The 9,703-nt window shown below is 46.7% G+C and overlaps 1 pseudogene; it reads left to right on the forward strand.

Moving 5' to 3' along the window:
• The first annotated feature begins 937 nt into the window (after window positions 1-937).
• LOC116885719 lies at window positions 938-1,473 on the forward strand (annotated as a pseudogene).
• Window positions 1,474-9,703: the final 8,230 nt, after the last annotated feature.

The following is a 9,703-nucleotide window of genomic DNA, read 5'->3' on the forward strand; positions in this document are numbered from 1 at the left end:
AGAGAGAGAGAGAAGGTGCCAGTGCACATGTAAGTGTGGGTGTGTGTATGCGTGTGTCTGTGTCTGTGTGTGTAGGAGTGTGTGTCTGTGTGTGTGTGTTCATGCATGCATGTGTGTGTATGTGTGTGTGAAGGTGCCAGTGCGTGTGTGAGTGTGAAGGTCCCAGTGTGTGTGTGTGTGTGTGTGTGTGTGTGTGTGTGTGTGTAAACCAGCGGTCAATGCCAGGTGTCCACCTCAGCTGCTCTCTGTCCTATTTTTGTGACACAGTGTCCCACAGAAGCCGGAGCTCCTTGACTCTGCTAGACTAACTGAAAGCTCCAGGGACCCTCCTGGCTCTGCCTCCCCAGCTCTGGAATGACGGCAACATGCTGCAATGCTCGTTTTGTCTTGGGTCTTGGCACTGGAACTCTGGCACTGACATTACTCACTGAGCTTCTCCCTGAGTCTCTGTTTCTAAATAGACCATGTGGCTTCATTATTGGTGGCTCCTTTAAGGAAGCAGGGTATCGCAACGGGAAAGATGAAGTCCAGATGTGGGCTGTGCGGAGAGGCATAGCTCATGATAAAATATACATAAGACACGCAGCAGCAGCTGGTGCGGTCCCGAAGACAACCCTGCCACAACCTGGCACGGAACAGCAGAGCAGGCTGAGGCTCTGTGGGAAGAAAAGCTTTAGTATTTTGTGAGAAGGTTCACCCACAAAGAAGGCAGAAGCCTCTGGAACCCAGCATTCAGGAGGTGTTTGAAAGGTTAGCCCCTGAGAGCACAGATGGGCTTCTTACTCGCCATTTATGAAGTAGAAGGACTATTAAGGCTTAGAAAAGGTAACTGGTCTAAACCATTTGGTGGATATGGTAGGCACTTGAATGTCACAGCGTAAAAAGTACACCCAGGCTCTCCAGACTCAAGGATCCCAAGAGACAAGCTAGCAGGAAAATGGGGCCTTTGACTGAAGAAGAGACCTGGGTAATGTTTGAGAAGATTATGAAATACATTGGAGAGAATCTATAACTCCTGGCTGACAGACCGGACGGCACCTACTATCTCCGGACGCACAACAACCGAGTGTACTACGTGAGTGAGATGACCCTGAAGCTGGCCGCCAACGTCTCGGGAGATAAGCTAATGTCACTGGGGACAGGTTTCGGAAAGTTTACTAAGACCCACAAGTTCCGGTTGCACGTTACGGCTCGGCTTGTGCCCTATGCCAGGTATAAAGTGTGGATAAAGCCCGGGGCAGAGCAACCCTTCCTGAATGGAAACCATGTGTTGACTTCCGGTCTGGGTCGAATCACTGAGAACATGTCTCAGTACCAGGGAGTAGTGGTTTATTCCACACAAATGTTCCTTTGGGTTTTGGGGTGGCAGCAAAGACTACCCAAGACTGCAGAAAAGTGGACCCCATAGCAACTGTGGTGATCCATCAAGCAGACATTGGGGAGTTCGTATGCCATGATGAGACATTGACTTAAGATTGTCATGCCAAGAACATTTTGCTCTGTGAGTGGGCTTAGCTTTGTTTCCTGTGTGCCGGCCATCATGTTAAATCTGGTTAACACTGAGATATGCAGCTTGGATTCTTATCATCAGAAATGGCTCAAAAAATAGGGTTTCTGGACCTCTAGAGTCAAATGCAGGTGGATCATAAGGATGAGGTTAGCCAAGGCTACTTGGCAAGTTTAAGGCTAGCCTGGGCTACCTAGTGAGACTTGTCTCAAAATCGTCTTTGTTTGAATCAGAAGAGTTGTTCTGAGTGACGGTTTCTAAGTTACTTCACTGAGGACAGGGGTAACCTTACTGTTATCTGTGATGACACTTTTCCAGGCTCATAATAGCACAGTGGACTCTCTATGGTTTGTCAATATTAAAGGTAGAAACAGCCGTATAAGGATAGTAGGCCACGTCTGTAGTTTTACATACAGGGTTTAATACATTTTAAGAGTTTTATTTTTTTTTAAAAAAGTACATCCATAGGGACCCCAGACCTAAGCCATCATTTATTGCGGATGCTGTGTTTTCCACTCTGAATGTAACAGTGTCCACTGTCCACTCTAGGTCTGGTCTGAGAATAGACACTAACCATATACCCTCTTGGGCAGCTCTGGGGGGTTGTATATGTGTGTGTGTGTTTTGAAAGTTTAGAAACTCCATGTATTCATCGTGTGTATATGTGTGATGAGGAAGGGCAGGTACACATGTGCCCAGCCCCTGTGTGATGACCAGAGGGCAACTTGCAGGAGGCAGTTCTCTTTTTCTATCCAAGAGTCCGGGGAATTGAAGCGTCTGATGTCATGTTTGATGGTAACCCCTTTTACCTGCTGAGCCATCTCCAAGGATCCTTAAAGAAAAAGGGTGTAACATTTCTGTTGTTGTTGCAGGGTTTATTATTATTATTGTTGTTGTTATTATTATTATTATTATTATTATTATTATTGGTTTTGTTTTTTATTTTTGAGACAGGGTCTAGCATAGCCCAGGCGAGACCTTACTGAGGCCAAGGACAAGCTTGATGAGTCTTGAACCTTCAGCTTCCCGGTCTGAAGTGGCTGAAATTAAGGCTTGTGTGTCTCTACTAACCCGGTTCTATGAGTTCTAAGAGTGAAGCACCCAGGGCCTCCTGTATCAAGCCATGTCTCCATCTCACTGGGGGATTCTAGGCAGGGGCTCTATCACTGAGCCACACCCCTAGCCCCTCACTGGGGGATTCTAGGCAGTGGCTCTACCACTAAACCACACCCCCAGCCCCTCACTGGGGGATTCTAGGCAGGGGCTCTACCACTGAGCCACACCCCCAGCCCCTCCCTGGGGGATTCTAGGCAGGGGCTCTTCCACTGAGCCACACCTCCAGCCTTCCTTTTACTATTGATTTTGAGAAATAGCATCACTAAGTTACACAGGCTAACCTTAAAGTTACTCTGTTGCCCAAGTAGAAGTTGAACTTTTAATCCCACTGCCTCAATCTCCTGGTTAGTTGGGATAACAGATATGGCCAATGTTTTAGAGATGTATAGTACTCTGTCCAGCTCAGAATGCTCCTTCAGGACTGGATAATTCTAGACACACTGTAGCAGCTGGCACTGTTTACCAATTGGTTGGCTGGTTGCCAGGCCCACCTCCACCTTGGGTTGCCTGAAAGACCACACAAGTCCCCAACAGCACTGTTATGGAGGAGCAAACCACAACACCAGGAGGGAAAGAGAGGTGGTAAGGGTGCAGAACAAGGCTGGGAAGATGCATCAGCTTGTGAAACGCTTGCCTTGTGAGCTAGAGGACCTGAGCTGGATCTACACAATACACACTAAGAAAATCTAGGCATGGGAGTGCAAGCGTGTGTTTGTAATCTGAGCAGCGGGGACAGAGACTAATCTCTGGGGTTTCCTAGCCAGATAGCCTAGCCTAATACAGAAAGTTCCAAGCCAATAAGAGACAACCGTCTCTCTCAAAAGACAAGCTGAATGGCATGTGACAATAACAAGCAAGATCCTTCTGTCCTCCATGTGCATTTTTCCATGTGTGTTCATGCATCCCCCACATGCACTTACATGAATACACACACACACAGACACACACACACACCACACACACACACCACATACACACACACACACACACTACACACACACACACACATACACACACACACACACACACACACATACAGTCACACACACACACACCACACACACAGTCACACACACACACATACACACGATACACAAGATCCAAAGCAAATGTCAGCAAGAGTTTCAAACATGTTTCCCTTGGCTCCCAGAGAACAGGTCTTTTGAAAATTGCATCTGCCTTAGCCACCACATCCACTCTGAATCAGGAAGCATAAACACAGGCAAACACTGCTTTCAAATATTGGTTCAGTCGGGCAGGGCACAGTTGCCGAAGGACAAGAACAAATGCAGAGTGAGGGGAGTGAATTACTCTCTAAGCATCAAAGCCTGTTTCCCAAACAAAGATGAGTGCTATTCCTTTGCTGGGACGTAAACATGAGGAACAAGAACACCAAAGCCGCTATGGTGCCCACTGTACAGTCGTCCTTTAATGTCGATTCATGGCCAAAATGTCTGTGCAGCTGTGTGGCTCACATGCTGCCTCTGAGCAGGAGGAAACCACTGTTACAGTTTGCTTTCCAAACACTCCATAGCTTTGGTGTCTTCAAGAAAGGGACACACCAAGGGGCTTTCTGTGGATTTCAAATACAGAGTAACAATAAGGTGGTAAGTCAGCCTTCGGTCTTAGCCAAACTTCAAAGCCATATGCTCCGAGACGTCTTTCATTTGCTGCTAATTAAGCTCCCTCAATGAAACTTTTTTTTTCTGGATTACTAAAAAGAAAAGGTGAAGAAACCCAATGCTTAGGCCTGTGCACGTCTTGGTGGGATAGCCTCTTCTCCTTTGAGGATCAAATCCTGGCCAGCTTTGAAGTTCAGAGCCCTGTAAGGGTTCCAAGGTCTTTGAATAAAACAAGGATGTGTGTTTGGAGTCGATCTACAGCCTGAGACATCCTCCCAGGACGCAGGCATCATGACAACCAAGTCACTAACTTTAGAAGGAAAAAAAGAAAGAGAGAGAGAGAGAGAGAGAGAGAGAGAGAGAGAGAGAGAGAGAGAGAGAGAGAGAGAGAGAGAGACAGAGAGAGAGAGAGAGACAGACAGAGACAGAGAGAGACAGAGAGAGACAGAGAGACAGAGACAGAGAGACAGAGACAGAGAGACAGAGACAGAGAGACAGAGACAGAGAGACAGAAAGAGAAAGAGGAGGGGAGGGAAAAGGGAGAGGGAGAGGGAGAGGGAGAGGGGAGGGCAAGCCCAGGATAATTGCCAAGTCACGCTGACATTATAAAATTGTACATATGTCTTCCTGCCACCCAGAGGACTCAGGCTTGGGGATGTCTAGCCTCTTGTAATCAACGTCCAGCCCAGATGCTCACCAGACATCTTCTTTGCAAAAGTCACCAAGCATTTGGGCGTGTGCTCATTTGTTTGTGTTGAGCAGCTTTTGCAGAGCACAGATGCTTCCCCTATAATCCTGTTTATACTTTGAGATGGTCACACTGGATGTCATCTGGACACTGGCAACTCCAGGAACAATCCCGTGAGCGTGCCATCTGATTCAGTGAGGCTCGTTGCCTCTCTACAGGGCTGAGAGTCGTTTATTACTTGAATGAGTAGACTGGGCTATGCGGTTGAGGGTGGGCCCACACACATGTGCCTCTTCGAAGAGGGGTCTGTATACCCCAATTGTCCTGCTTAGTCTTGTCATCTTGACACGAGTTGGAGTCATTTGAGAAGACAGACCCTCGGTTGAGTGACACCCTCACTAGTTTGGCTTGCGAGCAAGCCTGTGGGGGCATTTTGTTGATGAATGATTGATGTGTGAGGGCCCAGACCACTCACATTGGTGTCACCCCCGGGCCTGTGGTCCTGGATGGTATAAAAACCACACTGAACCAGTTCTCCATGGCTTCTGCTCCAGGTACCTGCCCTGAGTTTCTGCCCTGACTTCCTTTGATAATGAACTATGATGTGGAAATGTAAGCAGAATAAACCCTTTCCTCCCTAACTTACTTTTGGTCCTGATGCTTTATCACAGCCATAGAAACCCCAACTAAGACGACCATCTGGCCCTCCACTGCTGGTTTTCTGTCATCTGTTTCTCTTTTGTTTTTTGAGATAAGGTAGCCCAGGTTCTTCACAGTCATGATGTAGCCAAGACTGGCCTTGAACTCCTAATCCTCCTGCCTCTGCCTCAAAAGTGTCTGGATTCTAGTCTTACCTTATCTTAAAAGAACTTTTTATTGTATATATTTGTGCACATGAGTGTGTGCATGGGTGTATGTATGTATTCACATTTGTGCATGTGTGTGTGGGAATGTGTACATGTAAGTATGTGTGTGTGTGCATGTGTGTGGAGTGTGTGCATGTAAGTGAGTGCGTGTGTGTGCATGTATGTGTGTGTGCATGTGTATGTGAGTGTGCATATGTGTGTGTGTGTGTGTGTGTGTGTGTGTGTGTGTGTATGAAGGTCTGAGAACAACTTCTAAGAGTTGGTTTTCCTTTTCCACCATTCAGGTTCTTTGGATTGAACTAGGTCCTCAGGTTTGGCAGCAAGCATCTTTACCTACTGACCTATTTCACTTGCCCCAACTTAACATTAAAAAAAAAATGATTATTTAAAAATTATTTTGAGGCAGTGCCCCCATGTAGCTCAAGCTTCCTGTTCATTCCCAAAGTGGCCCAGGATGACTTTGAACATTTGCTTTTCTGTCTCTCTACCAAGTGCTAGGGTTACTGATGACTGCCAAGCTCCATTGTATGCAGTGCTGGGAATCAAACCTAGGACTGCATGCGTCCCAGAGGAGCACTCTACCAACTGGGCCTTATGCCTAGCCCCAGGAGAAGTTCATGACAGTGTTTAGTGTACGTTTCTTCACCAGGATTTGCAAGGAGCCTTCCTAGCTGTTTGAGACGCTTGGTGTTTGATAGACTAAACTCAAGCTTAAGAGCTCTGCTTTCTGACTATCCGACTTGGAACAAATCACTTCTCCCCTCTAGGCTGTTTCCACATCAGTTTTTAAAAGCAGAGGGGGTGGGGTGGGGCAGGGGATTAAAAAGAAATGTCTGTGTCGTGCTATTGTAACGATAAAGGGAGTGAGAGCACATTTATAATGTGCATTCCTTATTCTTTTATTTCTTTATTCCTTGACATCTTGTTTCTGATTTTAAGCCCCTGGTTTTAACCAGCATATGGAATGAGTTCAAGTTGCACAGTGTCCATTTCTCTCCTTTCCACCCAAATGACCACCTTGCTGCTTCCTTGGATGAAGAAACAGACAGTTTGATAGACCACGAGTTTCTGTTGCTCATTCGGGTGCTATGGGCTGCAAATAGGATGGGTAGGAGGAGAGGGCCTGCACTAGATAGACACAATCTGAGGCACATGGGACTGGGCGGGGAAGAGTGTGCCCAGCTCAGTAAGGGCCATGAAAGGCTTCTGTTGTATTGAGCAATCTCTTAGGTCTACCCAAACACATGCATGCATAGGCCAGCATGGCTAGGTGTCCAGTTCCATAGGACAATCCACTGTATCCATGTACACCGACTTTGTCCAAGATAAAAGCCCAAACTCAGTTCTTTACTTTCTTTGCTTTTTATAATATTTATTTTATTTAAAATTTTGTGTGTGTGTGTGTGTGTGTGTGTGTGTGTGTGTGTGTGTGTGTGTGTGTGTGTCCAAGGAGGCTAAAGGCTTTGGATCTCCTTCGTGCTAGAGTCACAGGTGGTTGTGAGCACAGATGAGCAAACTCAGGTCCTCTGCATAAGCAGTGATCTTAACTTCTGAGCTGATCTTAACTTTCTGGCCCTGAGATTTTCTGATGTGACTGCCACACGTTCCATCTGTCTCATCACTTCTTCCTATGCCTTAGACCTTGTAGTAACAACAAAAAAAAAAAAAACCCTGTAAGCTTTTTTTCTTTCTTCCCCTTTTTACCTCCTTCTCATTTCTTTTTAATCTGTCTGTCTACATATCTTTCTTTCTCTTCTCATTCTTCTTGTTGTTCTTGTTCTCCTCCTCCTCTTCTTTTTGAGGCATGTATCCTAGGATATCCCTCACCTTGAAATATAGCCAAGGATGACCTTGACTTCCTGAGCCTCCTGACTCCATTCCCCTGTGCTGGGATTCCATCTAGGAGCCACCATATCTAGTTCATGTGGTGCTGAGGATTGAACCCAGGGTTTGGTGCATGCTAAGCAAGTACCCTGTTGACCGAACCTCCTCTTAGCCAATTTTTAAGAGGGGCACTCAGCCTCCAATATCCAAATTTGTAAACATGGGAAACCCATGTCCCAAACGCTGAATTGTAAGGAGCATCTCTACTGGCTATTTCTTGAAGAAGGCTTCCCCACACAGAGGGCTGCCCTGTGAACCCACTGTTCACACATCTCTCCTCAAAGCCCAGGTCCTTACTCAGCTCACTTTCTTCTTCCCACCACTGATTCTTAAACCTCGCTCCTGCTCTTTGTCTCCTTCAAATAGAGACTCTAGTGGGCTCCGGCTTTTGTCCTTATCTCTTAGTACATGGGATAGGACATCACCATGTTGAAGAACAGGTCAAAAGATTACAAATATGGAGGTTAAAAATTGTCAATATCAGTCAGGTACTGGTGGCACATGCCTTTAGTCCCAACATTCAGAAGGCAGAGGCAGGTAGATCTCTGTGAGTTCAAGGCCAGCCTGTTCTACAGAGGGAGTTCCAGGATAGTATGGCTATGGGGAAAGGCCTTGTCCTGAAAAAACTACCACCACCACCACCACCACCACCACCACCACCACTACCACCACCACCACCACCACTACCACCACCACCACCACCAGTCAATACCAGGATAGCTCAGTTGAAAAAGTGCTTGCCACACAAGCATGAGGTCCTGAGTTTGGTTCCCAGAACCCACATGAAAATCCAGATCCTGCGGGGAACACTTGCAATTGCAGCATTAGACAGATTGAGACAGGAGGAGTCATGAGACTTTTGGACGGTCAGCCTAGAAGAACTAGGAAGTTCAAGGTTCATTGTGAGACACTGACTCGGGCAAATAATGACTGAGGAAGACACCCAAAGTTGACCTTTAACCTCCACACAAAGCTCATGCCCTTGAACATGAACACTCATGAGCACATATACATACACCCCAACAATGTCCATACCTTGTACATTTCATGGTAGAAAAGGGAAGTAGTGATGAAGGTCTCTATAGAGAAGACCTAGAGGGCAGTGCATAGGTGAGAGGCTTTCTGTGGAGGAACTGGGGCTCCTGCAGAGTTAACAGGGTTCCATGGAAGCTCATGAGGCTCCTATACAGATCTAGGTAGCTGCAGAGATGAGGAACTTTCTGGGTAAGTGATGGCTTCCTGCACTGGCTTCCTGCACTGGTGATGGCTTCCTGCACTGGCGACTTCCCACATTGGTTGTGACTTCCTGCATTGGTGATGGCTTCCTGCACTGGTGATGGCTTCCTGCACTGGTGACTTCCTGCATTGGTGATGACTTCCTGCATTGGTGATGGCTTCCTGCACTGGTGACTTCCTGCACTGGTGACTTTCTGCTCTGATAATGGTTTCCTGCACTGGTGACTTCCTGTACTGGTGACTTCCTGCTTTGATGATGGCTTTCTGCACTGGTGACTTCCTGCACTGGTGATGGCTTCCTGCACTGGAGATGGCTTCTTGAACATGTGGTGGCTTCCTTCATAGGTATGTGCACATGCATGTGGAGGCTGGGGGACAACTGTGAATGTTGGTCCTCAGGAATGCCATTCACTTTCTGTTTGAGACAAGGCCTCTCATTTGCCTGGAAGTGACCAAGTAGGCTAGGCTGGCTGGTTGAGGAGCCCCAGAGATGGTCTTATCTCTACCTCCCCCCCCACCCAGTTCTTGGACTACAAGTATAGCATGCCTTTTTTAAAAATGTGATTCTGGGGACGGAACTCAGGTTCTCTGAACTATTTTTCTAGACCTCCTCTAAAGTATTATTTTATTTTAGAGTACGTTTATTTATTCATGCTGTCCGTAAGTACATATCCATGTGGTTGGGCACACCTGTTTCCTGGTGCATGTGTGGAAGTCAGAGAATAATTCGAAGAAGTTGGGCCTTCTTTCATGTGGATCCCAAGGATCTAACTTAACTTAGCTT

This window comes from Rattus rattus, chromosome 16 (genome assembly GCF_011064425.1).
Source record: "Rattus rattus isolate New Zealand chromosome 16, Rrattus_CSIRO_v1, whole genome shotgun sequence".
Lineage (NCBI taxonomy): Eukaryota > Metazoa > Chordata > Mammalia > Rodentia > Muridae > Rattus > Rattus rattus.